Raw genomic sequence first — 16,574 nt, forward strand, 5'->3', positions numbered from 1 at the left:
TTCAGACATAAGTTTAAATCACTTGTGAAGACTGATTTTCCTAAATACATTTAAAGAATTTCACTAACTTCCAGAATGAAGGATTCAGGAAATCTCAAATGCAGTTTTCTCCAAGGCTGAAATAATACTGTTTATCTCTTGGGGTAAAAGGAGAGAAGTACATGAGAAACCTGAAATAACATGAACTGAAAAAAAAATTAAGGGCTTGCCTAGTCAGTTCTCTATCACAGAAAGTTTACCCTCTGATAAAAGAAATATGGAGTCTAGCTTGAAATAAAAGGATGATACCATAATCTGCCTTGCCAATAAGTACCCTTGACCTTATATTTGATACATTGGCACTAATGAACTTCCTTTCAGATATTTCTTCTGTATATTAGTAGGACAGTAACTTATTTTCTCCTCTGAAGTAACTACAATGGCCTGTTCCTGTCCTAAAATGTTGAGTTACATGACCTTAGACAGAATTATCTCCTATTCCTCTTTTCCATAATAAATCATTTACTGAGAGAAGTGTTACTGAAAGAACCCTCTGATCCTTTTGTCATTCCCTAGATGTTATTTTTTTAGCCTTCTTAATTATATTAATTAAAATGTTAGTTTAGACTGTCTCTTGAATTTAACTGAAAAAAAAAGAAGGCAGTTCACAAGAAATAATAATAATAAAAAATTATCATGATATATTTTGGTTTTCACTCTAGAGGATCACAAAATGCTTTTTGTTTCAATCTCCTCGAAATACTGTTGTGAGTAGCTGAAGTGCTTCTAGGAGCACAATCTAAACTATTAAACATTTTTACCGTCCCTGGACAGCATGTCACCGTTTCCCACCACCTCTCCCAGACAAGATATGCCTTTGCGAATCAAAAAAAAGCCTTAAACACCTTACTGTGTTGACAGAAGACTATGCTGCTGAATGTCCTTCCACTCTGCAGTGCTTCTTTGACTGTAGTTGATGTATTCATATCCTGTAAAACTTATATTCCTTTTTACAAATCTGCTGTTGACACAACAAATAAAAATGGGATTCTGAGGACCTACATGTTCAAGAGAATAAAAAAAAATATTAAGGCACAGGAAGTTATCTGAATTAATAAAGTTAATTCATTGATTATTAATTAATCTGTCTCTCAAATAGTAAAATAGAAGTAATCATGGGTAAAAAACCATCTGTCATCTCACACTGAATCTAAACAACAATTTTGGAGATCCAAATGGTTACAGGGAAACACTGTATCCTGTGATGTTCATGACTGTCTTGGGTTAGTGGGGTGGTGTTTTGGAAGCAGGGGGGCCACAGAGGTGGCTCCTGTGAGAAGCTGCTCGAAGCTCCCCTGGTTACAATCCTTGCCCCACGTCTGCCTGAGGCAAAGCAGATATGGGAAGCTGGATGGGCCTCTGAGAGTAACATATTCAAGAAAGGGAAAAGGAAACTGTAGAAATATAAGAAAAGGACCCACAGGGCGGAGTAGAGAATTAAGTGAGAGAGAAATGCTAGAGAAAAGATGTCAAGGTCAGTGAGCAAGGAGGGGGAAAGGTGCTTGAATTCCCCACAGCCTGTGGTGAGATGGCGGCTGTGCCCCTGCAGCCCGTGGAGGAGCGCGGGGAGCAGTCCCTGAAGCAGCATGGCGGAGCAGTCCTTGAAGGGCCACGGTGGGGTAAATGTGGATTCCTAGCCCCTGAAGTGTCACAAGTGGGCAGACATGAAGAGCAGCCAGTGCAGGATTGCTGAGAGGGGCAGATGTGGATCTGCAGCCATGGAGGACCCCGTGCCAGAGGAGGTGACTGCTCCCTCAGCAGCCTTGACTCTGTGTGCAGCCCGGGCTGGAGCAGTTCCTGAGGTACGGCACCTGTGGGAGGGACTCATGTCAGAGGGGTTTGTGAAGGATTTTCCCCCATGAGATGGATCCCATGTTGGAGCAGTGAAAGAGTGGTAAACCTAAGCCTCCACTGTCTATTCCCCTGTACCGCTGAGGGGAAGGCAGGAGTGAAGTAATCCAGGCCTGGGAAGAAGGGAGGGGTGGGAGGAGAGGGTGTTAAGATCTGGCCATGTTTCCTCCTTTCTCCTTGTAGGTTAAATTAGTTTTTTTCTTCACAAGTTGAACCTGTCTGCTTTTTGCCTGTTACCATAACTGGGGGATGCAAACCTCCCTTTTGAGCCTTAAGGTGGGTTTTCTCCTCCCTGTCCCACGGTGAGGGGGTAGAGATGAGTGAGCAGAGGTCTGGCTGATACCATCAGGGCCTCAGCCATGACAGGGACCCAGGCCAGACAGGTCCCAGTTTGTTCCTTGATGACACACATTTAATGTCACCCGAATGAGGTGGGAAATGGAGGTGTCTGTACTAGTACTTTGGATTCAAATAAAATATAAATATTTCTATCTGCTTACCATAGGAAAAGAGGGAAAAATAATTTTCTGTGTTTTTTAAGGGCTATGCCTTATCTTCTTTTGTTCTCAAGTTCTGCTATCTTTAAGTAGGAAGCTGTGCTCATATCACTGTGTTAAATACAAAGACAGAGCAAATTATTTGGTGGCTTTTCCTGCTCTGGTCTTAAAAGCTGTGTATTTCTGAGACATGTATACTACAATATGTCAAGGACACCAAAGAAAATAGAATTACCTATAACTTTACTTACCCCAATACGTTCAGCATCTGTGTTTATCTATACAGTGAAAACAACCTTTTTTAAAAATCTCTCTAGGAGCCAGTACCTGCAACAGCAAAATATCTTCTAATCTTTTTTAGAGAATATGTTTGTGTGGAGCTTCTTACAAGATAAAAGTGTGAAAAATACTTAATGCCAACTCAGACTGCAAGTCTGAATGTTGAATTAGACTTAATTACATTAATCAATGCAGTTCTATTACTGTCTCCACTAGCAACACAATGTTGACTTATCTGCTTGAATAATTGCTGGCTGTCATCAGACATCTGACTGAGCTTTTGAAGAAGAATGCCCTTTTTCATGAAGCTAAAGTGGATTTTTTGCTCTTACAAGCTCAGCTCATGCACAGGTGCTCTCTGATTTGCTTTCTGAGTAGATAATTGGTCTTAGGCACAAATACTCTGCCAAAGCATTCTAATCCTGTAAGGCTTGAGGGTGCTCAGTCTAAGTCTAGCATTGGGTATTATATTAAATACTTCACAGAGCTGATCTACTGATCAGATTCATACATTAAAACCTTAAGATGGAACCATCTTCTGATGGCTAGGCCTGGAATAATAAGCAGCTTTATAAGACACTAGGCAGATACTATAAAGAATGGTTTTAAACATTGTGAACATTTCAAAATGTATATCTCCCAAACTATGTTTTGATTTTGTTCTCTACTTCCTAGTGTCATAAAGAAGAATTTAGTAATGCCCTCCATTTCTGGAGATCCCCGTGGTGTCCTGTCTATTTTCTTCTGCCTGAGGGCCTGTAGGAAATAACTTTTCTCTCCTCTTCTGACAAAAGTCACAGTTCCACATGCTAGCATTCAGACCTGTTAACACTAGGAACAGCACTAGCATTTACCTTGTGACTGCCCTGTCCTTCCTTCACTCAGCCTGGAGGAGGAAGGAGGGAAGCAGAGTGCAGTGTCACTCCAAAGTCCACATTTCACTAAAGAGGGCAGTTTAAACTCTTCCTTTCTGCTTTAGAAAAGAAGAAGAGAGTGGTTATTTCATGTTTCCTTCCTCCTATTATTACTCCCACTACTTTTAGGTGCATCTGCAGTATATGCAGGCTCATTGGAGGGATTAGTGTGAATGGAAAAGGTGTGGCCTTGCAGGGCTTCAAATCTGCCGTTGTGAAAGTGTGCCTCATTTGTGAGGCAGTGTTCTTGGCTAACATAGTAGTGGAGCTCCATCAACCCATTTTTTCATAAAGTATTGTTTCCAACAACTGTAATTCATTCTTTGAAAGCAACTTAGTACTAGGTAAACCTAATATTTGCTGGAGTGCAGGCATATTAATTTGCACAGTCAAAATATGGTTAAACATTAAAAAGTGAGCTCAGTTCCCTAGAGTTTGTCAGCCAGCTCTGTTACTTCCATGTCTGAATATGCCTTCTGTCTTAGATGACATAAAAAGGACAACATGTACACAGAGCCACAGGTATTTCCTATTTATGACTGTCAGCACACAGCTTGGACAGGAGCACCCTGTGCTGGGTTAGGAACTGGCTGGAGGGCCGGGCCCAGAGAGTGGTGCTGAATGGTGCTGCATCCAATTGGTGTCCGGTCACTAGTGGTGTCCCCCAGGGATCAGTGTTGGGCCCAGTTCTGTTCAATATCCTCACTGATTTAGATGAGGGGATTGAGTCCACCATCAGCAAATTCGGAGATGACACTAAGCTGGGGGGGGAGTGTCAATCAGCTGGAAGGCAGGAGGGCTCTGCAGAGGGACCTGGACAGACTGGAGAGTTGGGCTGATTCCAACAGGATGAGGTTCAACACGGCCAAGTGCCGGGCCCTGCACTTTGGCCACAACAACCCCATGGGGAGCTACAGGCTGGGCACAGAGTGGCTGGAGAGCAGCCAGGCAGAAAGGGACCTGAGAGTCTGGATTGACAGGAAGCTGAACATGAGCCAGCAGTGTGCCCAGGTAGCCAAGAAGGCCAATGGCATCCTGGCCTGTATCAGGAACAGTGTGGCCAGCAGGTCCAAGGAAGTGATTCTGCCCCTGTACTCAGTCCTGGTGAGGCCACACCTTGAGTACTGTGTCCAGTTCTGGGCCCCTCAGTTTAGGAAGGATATCGAGGTCCTGGAGCAGGTCCAAAGGAGGGCAACCAGGCTGGTGAAGGGACTCGAGCACAGACCCTATGAGGAGAGGCTGAGGGAGCTGGGGCTGTTCAACCTGGAAAAGAGGAGGCTCTGAGGAGACCTCATCACTCTCTACAACTCCCTGAAAGGAGGTTGGAGCCAAGTGGGGGTTGGTCTCTTTTCCCAGGCAACTCTCAGTAAGACAAGAGGACACGGTCTTAAGTTGTGCCTGGGGAGGTTTAGGTTGGATATTAGAAAGAATTTCTTTACGGAGAGGGTGATCAGGCATTGGAATGGGCTGCCCAGGGAAGTAGTGGATTCTCCACCCCTGGAGATATTTAAAAAGAGACTGGATGTGGCACTCAGTGCCATGGTCTGGTAACTGCAACGGTGAGGCAGTACAGCCTCAGACTGTCAGTACCGAACAATTGCTGATAATTTCAACATAAGCTTTGGGCTATGTGCAAGGACAATTCTGCTTGAAGCAACTTTTGTAACCGCAGGGACCAGTACGTTAGAACACTCGAAGGTTAAGGAGTAAGCAAGACGATTAGATTAAGGGACTCGGCACGATTGTAATGTCTACAAAGAAGCTCAAATGTGTGAAAGATAAGCTTTGTTAGTTAATTGTTGCTAAATGCTTTGTAGCCAATCAAGTTAAAACGTGTGTAACGAGATGTAGAAATCACCAATCAGCAATATGTATACGTGGCACTAGCTCTTAGATTAGTGTATAAATATTGCCTTCTGATTCAATAAAGTTGGACATTTGTTTGCATCAAACTGGGTCCCTGTCTTGGACTGTGACACAACGGTAGTGGATCAAGGGTTGGACTTGATGATCTCTGAGGTCCCTTCCAACCCAGCCGATTCTATGATTCTATGATTCTATGACCAAGTTCCCATATGGTGTAAACCAGCAAATAATAAAAGCTCCTGAAGTGAAAAAAGAACAACATAATCATTATTGCAGGTAAATAATGGTACATCCATTGTTTACTGGAACAAAAACTTAACAATGTGAAACTCAACCATGGCTCAGCTCAAAGGCATAGGTTTAGTCACATAGCATCTCCACTATTACTGTAATTATTAGCATGTCAAGCTGACACATGCCATAGCCATATGTATGTAAATTGCCTTAAGTTAGACTAGCAACAGCACATCGATGGACAGAAAACCCAGAGGGTCCTATAGTCTTTACTTCCAAATCTCTCTGCCTACTGAGAGATGGAACAAATGATAAATCCTCAGTGTATGAGGATGTCTCTGCATCTCACTTGAATCCTGGTACTGAGCTGAATTTAGACTTGCCTTTTCCTTCTAGGTTGATATAGTGTTCTGAAGCAAAATCATATCTCTGCATTTTCAATAGCACCACAAAGCACCTCATCTTTTGACAGTTACAATATACATTCATCTTTTCTCTATAAATGCAATCAGTTCAGGAGATGAAATAAATTTGTAAGTGATACTCCCTAATCCATTAAGTACTTTATTTATATCAGATTTTCTGAGTATTAAGTACATCAGACTGTAAGACAAAATGTTAGCTTACAAAATTTATATAAAAACAATAGCCTATTTTTATTTTTTTGTTCCTTTTTGGGGTGAAAACCTAAAGTATTTGAAAGTTTCTTGTGATATCCGACTGATTTTTTTTCTAATAGTGAATTATGAAAATAAAAGCAGTAAAATTTTCTGTATTTCATTGAATGTATTCCCATACATTCTTGTTTCTATCTGAAAAGAAAAAAAGAAAAACTAAGATCGAGGTGTTCTTTTTAATTATCTTTATAATATATTTGTTCCAAGAATAATCAGATATATTTCTTGATATTGCCATGTCATATAAGGTGACCATTCTCTGTGATTTTAAGACAATATTCTCAGCAAGAGACTGAAATGTCATGGAGAAATAATCTGTTGAGAAGAAGATAGATTTCTCTCAGCAAAATGCAAATTATCTTCTTGGGGTTTTGTTCAACATGGCAACAGGAATCATAGCAACAAAAGTAAGCATATATGTTCAAAAGCTGTAATTAACTGATTGAGTTGAGTCAAAATTAAAGAGCAAAATCACTGGTGTTCAAATTTTAGAAGATACTTTCAGCTTTTGAGTTCATACAAACTCAGGGATCAGGGTCACAGATAAGAAAATTTGAAATCTCTGGGTTGTGTTTCTATGGATACAACAAATTTTAGGAAGTAGGAGTGTCTTGTGAAATGCAAGGCTTTATGCAGTGTGTAGAAGGTTTGTTGGTAACTTTCCCAGTTTCTGAAATTTCAGTGAATTAGAAAGATAATCAGCCATGCTGGCTATTATTGCTTGTATTACCCTGAACAACAATCCTGCTCTTTTTCTGTAGACACCTTGTCATGACAAAAGCATCAAACGCTGTTTCACTGCTCCTGCACATTATTTTGCTTGGACAGTCACAGTCTGCTCTCAAGCCATAGCAGAAAAAATCAGACTGGATTAGATCCATAAAGAAGTAGAGAAAATGTTGTTAGTGACAGCCACTGTAGCTTCCTGTGAGGAAAAAAAACCCCAAAGCAAACCACCCCCCTAGAAACAGAACACAAGCTTCCCCCAGTGCAGATCACAGCTGTTTTGCAATATATATAATCAGCTTAAATTGAGATAACAAGTTTGGCTGATAAAGGCTCTGTAAAACATAAAGCCTTTGGTAAGCAGTTTGATTTATTCTTGGTGACTTTCAGACTGAAAACTGGAATTTATGCACACGATGAGGAGCTGAGAGCTGGAGCTCTCAGTCTTTGTCATTAATAAGATATGGCAGGTGAATGGAGTTGCTACTGCTGCAGTTTCCACTGAGAATTTTCAACAAGCATTTTTAAATCAAGAACCAGATTAGAAAATGATAATAGCATTAATACAAATGTACACATTACACAAAGGTGCCACTGAGTGGCAAACAACAAAGTCCAGACAGCCATTCTCACAAGTTTGTCAAATAATTTCCAGAGAAAGGGATGTGTAAGCATTACCAGACCCAAGTACAGAAGTACTTCCTCTACATTTCTGTAATGGTAAAATGCATTTTCCAAAGAAGCAAGTAACAAAGAATAAAACCACAATATTACATCGTAGCAAAAATCCTAGCATTACTTTTATTTATAGAGGGAGGCAACTGGCAAATGTAAACATGGCTTTACCTATGTAAGTTTTTTTTCCTACAGAAGAAACATACTGTGAATATTGTGGCTAGCCTCATTTTTAGGATGATGGAAAATTGCACAGGGGGAGATATGAAAACTAGAAGTGATGAAATGTCTTTAACACATGGCTTCCTTTTAAAAAATATAAAGATTCACTTTAGTTTATCAAAAGGAAGACTGAGAGCCATTGTGATTCACTTGTACAAGTATCTGCAGGAGAAGAAGAGACAAGTTTTATTAAAATTTTTTTTCAGCTCACTAGAAAATAAAATATGACAGTCAGTGATCTGGAATTAAAGTTGAATAACTGACGTGAAATTAACCACATTTTTTACAAAAGTCATAATTACTCAATTATGCAAGCTACTAAGATAAGCAGTATTTTTATTATGACAGTTATTATTGATTAAGTTCTTCAAATGAAGTGTTTGAACTATTTCTGGGAAAACATGTTGACCAAATGCAAATTACTGAAGTTAACATGAGAAAAACTGAGAAATTTAATTATATTAGAAGTTAAAGAAATTCCTAGTCCTTCCCAGCTTTCATGTTCTGCATCAGCATTTTCAGGTCTATCTTTAGAGCATACTGTGTATGTATGCAGCAGTCTGCATGGAACAGACATAAAGGGGGTGTGTATAGGAACAAGTAGTGGTAGAAAGGGAAAATCTGCATCTCCTGTAATACTTTTTTCTCTCCTTTCCTCTCTTTCACCAAAACTGTCAGGGTAGTTTCTTAATTGCAAGCTTGTATAGAGAAAGATTTATCTTAGATGGGTAAGAAAGCACTATGGAGATGATACTTAGCAAAATACTACCATGTCTGAACTACAGGTAGCACTTGCCAGTTCAACTGATAAATTCATGAAGCATATTGGAGGAGACAGGGCCAGGCTATTTCATGTATCCATTCAAAAACAGCTGTGATATCTAATATAATTTGGAAAGTGGTAATAAGCTCCTCTGTTCCTAATTTCTGCTCCAAAATATGAGAAAACATAATTTTTAGAAAGAAAAACATGACCAGATGGACAGTCAGAGCAACACTGTAGCTGACATCAGGACCTTGCTTATAGCAGTGGAATTCTGTGATTGTGGCTTGCTTTGTGGAAGTTTGCAGTATTCTAAGCTGCTGATTTTCAAAACAACAGCCTAGGATTAGAAAACAATCGTAATAAAGCAAAAATCACTTCATGCAGAAGGGTTCCTAATCCTTTAATTACTGAAGGTTTTTTACAAGAAGAACGATCACTTTGCAATGGGCAAGTCTCAGCCAACTGGGAGCAGCCAGGAATACTTGCCATGTTTGTGTTGTTCTGATGAAATTTCCTGATTAATTTAACATCTTCAGAAGCATCAGATACCATGGAATATTAATGGTCAGGATGCCTGAGAGCATGCTTGCGGTACAAATGGAAACCAAAGCAGAGTTCCTAATCTAACATTGGACACAAGTTCACACAGCCTGGCAGACATACTGTGCAGGTGTAGGATGTCAGGTCCATCGTAGTCAGGAGGTGCTGTCACTAGGTTGGACATGTCAGTTTACAGGCAGCCTTAGGTGAACACAGCTCCCAGTATAAGCTTTGGTGGTTCGAGTCATGGTAGCAATAGGTAGCAATGAGGATTTTGTTGGAGTGAAAGTCTTCTGGAAAAATTTACCTCAGTTGTGTGCTATATTGAAGCATTAGTTTCAGTAATATACTGTCTACAGACCTGATAATTGTGATATTTTCCTCTGAAATGCCCCTGCATGGGAAATGGATTGTTTATGATGCAATTTTTACATGACAACACCTTTCTTTATCACATGCATTTAAGAATACCAACATCATTTTTGTAAGGTAATTTTAGCCTTGTTTTTCCCCCTTGTTTATCTAAAACAGCCAATCCCAAGCTGTTTGAAGCCAGCAGAAAGACTATAAACAAACATCAAAGGAACCTGTCTGTTTTTAAGAAAATTTCAGAATGAGCCTTTTGCTGTGCTGAAGGATCATTTAACCAAGGGGAAGTGAAGTGCAAACAGAAACAGTGCAGGGCTGTGTCATACACCATAGAAAATGATATTTCCCATTTCTGCAGATTACCAGTCATGTTTGGGGAGATATGTTTAAGGTGTCCCACCAGAGTCGTATTTTATTTGTCAAAGATGAAGAAAAGGCTGAGGTATTTAACACCTTCTTTACCTCAGTTTTCAACAGCAAGACAGGTTACCCTGAGGACAGATGGATTCTGGAGCTTATAGAAGGTGACAAGAATCTAAACAGCCCCCCTGTAATCCTGAAGGACACAGTCAGTGACCTACTGAGATGCTTGGATACCCACAAGTCTATGAGACCGAATGGGATCCACCCAAGGGTGATGAGGGAGCTAGCAGAAGAGCTCACCAAGCCTCTCTCTATCATCTACCAACAGTCCTGGCTCACTGGGGACATCCCAGATGATTGGAAGTTGGCGAATGTCACGCCAATCCACAAAAAGGGCCGGAAAGAGGACCCAGGAAACTATAGGCCTGTCAGCCTGACCTCAGTGCCTGGCAGGGTCATGGAACAGATCATCCTCAGTGCAATCACACAGCACCTGCAGGATGGGCAAGGGATTAAACCCAGCCATCATGGGTTTAGAAAGGGCAGGTCATGCCTGACCAACCTGATCTCCTTTTATGATCAGGTGACCTGCCTGGTGGATGAGGGGAAGGCTGTGGATGTGGTCTACCTGGACTTCAGCAAGGCCTTTGACACCGTCTCCCACAGCATCCTCCTGAAAAAGCTGTCAGCCCACAGCTTGGACAGGAGCACCCTGTGCTGGGTTAGGAACTGGCTGGAGGGCTGGGCCCAGAGAGTGGTGCTGAACAGGGCTGCATCCAGTTGGCAGCTGGTCACTAGTGGTGTCCCCCAGGGGTCAGTGTTGGGCCCAGTTCTGTTCAATATCTTTATTGATGATTTAGATCAGGGGATTGTGTCCATCATCAGCAAGTTTGCAGACAACACTAAGCTGGGGGGAAGTGTCGATCAACTGGAAGGCAGGAGGGCTCTGCAGAGGGACCTGGACAGACTGGAGAGTTGGGCTGATTCCAACAGGATGAGGTTCAACACGGCCAAGTGCCGGGCCCTGCACTTTGGCCACAACAACCCCATGGGGAGCTACAGGCTGGGCACAGAGTGGCTGGAGAGCAGCCAGGCAGAAAGGGACCTTGGAGTTTGGATTGACAGGAAGCTGAACATGAGCCAGCAGTGTGCCCAGGTGGCCAAGAAGGCCGATGGCATCCTGGCCTGTATCAGGAACAGTGTGGCCAGCAGGTCCAAGGAAGTGATTCTGCCCCTGTACTCAGTCCTGATGAGGCCACACCTTGAGTACTGTGTCCAGTTCTGGGCCCCTCAGTTTAGGAAGGATATCGAGGTCCTGGAGCAGGTCCAAAGGAGGGCAACCAGGCTGGTGAAGGGACTCGAGCACAGACCCTATGAGGAGAGGCTGAGGGAGCTGGGGCTGTTCAACCTGGAAAAGAGGAGGCTCTGAGGAGACCTCATCACTCTCTACAACTCCCTGAAAGGAGGTTGGAGCCAAGTGGGGGTTGGTCTCTTTTCCCAGGCAACTCTCAGTAAGACAAGAGGACACGGTCTTAAGTTGTGCCTGGGGAGGTTTAGGTTGGATATTAGAAAGAATTTCTTTACGGAGAGGGTGATCAGGCATTGGAATGGGCTGCCCAGGGAAGTAGTGGATTCTCCACCCCTGGAGATATTTAAAAAGAGACTGGATGTGGCACTCAGTGCCATGGTCTAGCAACCGCAACGGTGGTTCAAGGGTTGGACTTGATGATCTCTGAGGTCCCTTGCAACCCAGACAATTCTATGATTCTATGATTCTATTTATAAGTCTAAGAAGACAGAAACCATTTTCATTTGTGACTGGTTACAAGGTAAGAACAGTTTATAAAATTAAAATTTTGCTTGTGTAAATGGCTGTACATCTTGTTCCTAACACATCTTTGGACTGAAAATATATCCCAAATTGAATCTGATTTGATCTGATTTCACTGAATCTGGTGATGTAAATTTGCCTATTCTAGAGTCCCAAACTTCCCCTCACAGAACCTAATTGATTTTAAAGCAGATGTAATACATTTCTCTTAACCGCTGACCTATTTTGTAATCCCACTCAACTTAGTCATGATGTCTTAAAAATGTGCCATTTTACACATGAAATGGAAAGAATCATTGAAAAACCAGGTTTGCATTTATAATTTTTCAAATTAATTGTACCAAGAAGGATGGCTTCTGGTGTCTATTCACTTTATGTTTTGCTAGAGTATTCAGATATGTCAGATGTTTTTTTCTTGTGCAAGGGAATATGCTCTGCAGTCTGCTCTGCAAAACACAGCTAGACTAGTCCCCTCTGCAAGGCTAAAATTCATGAACTTTATGGCTTTGGTTGATTGTCAACAAAGCCAGCTAGATGTGTCCACATTTTTCAGTGCTTATTGCCCTATCAATTATGACTGATATAATTATCTTTCTCTGTTTTGCATTGCAGCTACCTTATCACTTCCTATTTATCCTGTCTTATGCAGCAGAATACACTTGCTGCTTAGATTTACAAAGGGCTTAAGAAGCAAGATCCCATTAAATCTGTGTGTATACTGTTTTTCTCTTTCATTCTTATGCCTCCATCTCCTGATAAAAGGGCACAGACACTGCTGAGGGGATGACCATTGCAATTACAGACACCTGAAGATAAATGAAACCTTTTTTCTTTATCTGTACAGGAAGAAACTTCCTTCTTTTAAGCATGCATAAGAACTTCTACTGAAAGGATAGTTTAGGCAAAGTCAGCTATAATTTATATTGTGAACAGAATTAGGATCCAAACCATATATAGAGAAGCACTAAAATTTTCTTGAGCAACTAGCCTATGGCTAATATGCTTCCCTGACTGGTGATGTGACTCCGTGAGCTCTGTGTTTTAAACAGTATTATCCAGATAATTAATATAGATGGGGGAGATGTTCAGAATTATAATGAATATGGTAATTCTTGAGCTAAATGCATAATTGTATTAGGAGGAAAGAATTAGCCAAATTGTGCTGGGTTTTGGCAGACATTTACTATATTCAGCTTCATTTGTCCCTAGCTGATACAGGCAATCCAGTCTCCAGAGATGAGCAGACATACATAGTTCACTGTCACCTGGGTCACCAACTTCTCATGTGTTCTGTTCTCTCTACTGTTAGAAATTTCCACAGAAACTGGGGACATAGAATGGGATATGCTTATGTAATATATGTAATAATAATATATCATATAATCCATCTGAACACAGATAAAAATTTTGAACAACTGCAATATTTTTAAAAGTTCCTTTTCCCCCCTTTATGTGAACTTGATTATATCAAAGGTCTGAAGCCAAAATATTAAGGCTCAGTGGAAGCTTGTATTCAGATACTACAATTTTAGCCTCTTTGATACAGTTAAAATTACTGTCAGTACTCTTAATTTGCAAATCTTTTGATGCAAATAGTCTGCCTGATGTCTCCCCCTTTAGTCTTGGCAGTTTTAGAGGCACAACAGCTTAGTCTTTGCTTTTGTGTCAAGTAACCAAAGACTGTCACCAGTGATAATGTTAATTACAATTATACTTTAAAGCTATGTAAAAAATATTCCTCATTTTGCAAAAAGATTGTGCATACATGTTATGAAAATAAAAATGTCTGTCACAAAATTAAAAATTCCAGAAATAGGGATTATTTACAGAGGCAAATCTTTTCCAAAGAATGGTGTTTGATCAAAGTTTCATAGGCTCTCAGACCAAAAGTTTCATGGGCACTCAAGGCCAAGATGTCAAATGTTACAAACACAGGATTTCTCTCTCCATATACTACATTATAGCACAAAATTTATTTATGGCTTATTATATATCAGGTAACATAATCTAATTATCTGTTTATGTGCATATGAACATCTACATATTTGTGCATGTTCTATGTTTATACTTCATGTATACAAAATAATATGTATAATATATACAGATATAAATAAACCTTTGTGTATGAATGAAAATCTACATCTGAATATTTTTAGGATTTCCTACATTTACTGACTGCTTCTTTCTTGCTTCTACTCTTTCCAAACTCTATTCAGAATCACCTGTGAAGCTACTGAAAATGAAGGCTAATGAAACTCTATTTTATTGTTATTACTGACACTGTAAGACCTGTTCAGGTATTTGTGTGTTTTAAAAAATGTTGATTGTGGGGTGCAAATGTAGGCTTGGAAAAAAGAATTGGTGTTCCATTTACCTTACTCTTCTGTTTCTACTTTCATACCGTGTTTGGTAAACTAGAGGGCAACTGTCATGTTGCTAAATTTCCTGTAAGCACTTTTATATTTTCCTTGTAATGACTCATGTCTTCGTTAGCTGTGTGAGATGAAGTGCTGTATAATTTCATAGAATCACAGAATCATAGAGTAGTTTGGGCTGGAAGAGAACTCAAAGGTCATCTAGTTCCAACCTCCCTGCACGGGCAGGGACACTTACCACTAGACCAGGACGCACAAAGCCTCATCCAATCTCGCCTTGAACATTTACAGGGATGAGGTATCCACAGATCCTCTGGGCAACCTGTTCCAGTGTCTTATCACCCTCAGAGTGAAGAATTTTTTCCTAATGTCTAACTTAAATCTACCCTCTTTCGGTTTAAGACCAAACTTCCCCCATCCAGGGCATTGCTTTTTTGTGGATTCATAGCATTCATTCCAGTTCTAACAAAAAAGTCTAAAGATACTATGACTGAAAATAAAAATAAAATGAGAAGCAGTTTGCATTTGGTGCAAATAAATAATGCAAATCAAAGTCATTAATCCTTGGCAATTGTTAGTAACAACTGTATAATACAGACATCAGCCACAAGGCCCTCTTGTGCCACCCTCTCTTTTTATCAGTTTCCTATCAGAATTGTGTGTAGTTATAGCTGTAGGAGAAACAGTGTGAACTCTACTGTTTTCTTCAAGAGTCTTCATTTTATTAAAATTATGAAGAGTGAAAATAAGAGTTTTCAGACAGTTTTTCAAACTCTAAGAGTATTAGGAGTTATTCAGAGCAATAAATACAACTCTATTGAAGTTTTTTTCCCAATTAAAATTACTTCATCAAGTTATAAAAGCTTTCTGCTTCTCTGACGTCTCTCACTTTTAATTTCTGATTGTAGCATCACAGGTGAGGGAGAGCCATGATTTAAACCACCACATAGAACAAACCGTACTCTCCCCCAGGAAATTACCACAGGACCCTTATTGAGTGTTCATGCATTGAACACACTGTGTCTTAGAGTTTTAAATTATATGCCTTCTGAAAATCTATATGAACCAACTAGCAAGAAGTTCAGTTTTGCTTTTTAAATGTAAAGCACCTGTGTACAAATTAATGTTCACAAGTTATAACTCAGTAGTTCAGAATTTTCTGCAAGATGAATGTAGAAAATACTGTGAAGTCACAGACTGGTAATTTAGTTTTTATTTTGCATTTTATTACATGGGTAAGATATTAAACCACATTAAACACATAAAACATATTTATAAGAATAATTTTGAAAAGTTCTAGATCAAAATATTTATTTCTTGCTGGTCATAAGGAGAATCCTTTTGTATCACAAAAGCTTAAATGAAATCTTGTAAATTATACTTACCTTTCTCATAGGAATATCTTTTCTTTTGGTGAAAAATTGCATCAATTTTCTGCTTACAGTAACCATGCAGTCAGTACAAAGAAACATAAGTCAAATCCAGACTGAAAATACCAGTACAAAAATATGTAAAGTGGCTCTATATACCTTCAAAATAAACCTGCTTACTTGGATATTGTAAGAGGATGAGGTCTCTTTACACAGAACACTATTTAGTAAGTAACAATTACAACTTTTTATGACTTGTCATTGTGAGTAGCAAGTTCTAGTGTGTATTTGAAGTTTCAAGTCTGATATTCAGCTTAAAATCTACAGCACAAGTGTCACTAAGAAGAAATGCTTGGATTGACCACAATTCTTTGACGATTCCAGGCATCATGAGTACAGCTTAACTACACAGTGAAAATGAGTTTGCATTGTCAATATGTCATAATGGACATTGAGTAGGCAGAACTTAATTTTTAGTAAGTGTCTGTCTATTGAAAAACACACGAGCCTTAATAAAAGTATAGGAGTACTAAATTCAGACACAGTCATCAAGATACTGTTCTTTGCAGCCTTCACAAATATACATGACATGAAAAGAGGGAGAAAAGGGGGGTTTCTAATAAAATAATTTATGTAATAGAGATTATGTCTGCACAGGACTGAAAACTAGTTTGTTTCCAACAGATTTTTTCAAATTTAAGAATGGAAGATCTTAAAGTTACGCACTTAAAACTAAGGGCAGGAATGAGGTTGAATCTTGTGGTTTAAATTCTCAGTCCTGGGAAACTATTTGATCTAATCCACCAGAGAGTTTAGAAGATTTATAACATTCATATTTCTATTAATTTATTTTATATTGCTAAACCTGAACTTATTTGGATCACAGGTTAGTCCTAGTCTCCTTGATCAGCTTGTGGTGTGATGAGGGCCATGACAGTAACTCCCCTTTGGTTACCCTCCAGGACGGCACTGACTCTCCC

Source organism: Calypte anna, chromosome 3 (genome assembly GCF_003957555.1).
Source record: "Calypte anna isolate BGI_N300 chromosome 3, bCalAnn1_v1.p, whole genome shotgun sequence".
NCBI classification, from domain to species: Eukaryota; Metazoa; Chordata; class Aves; order Apodiformes; family Trochilidae; genus Calypte; species Calypte anna.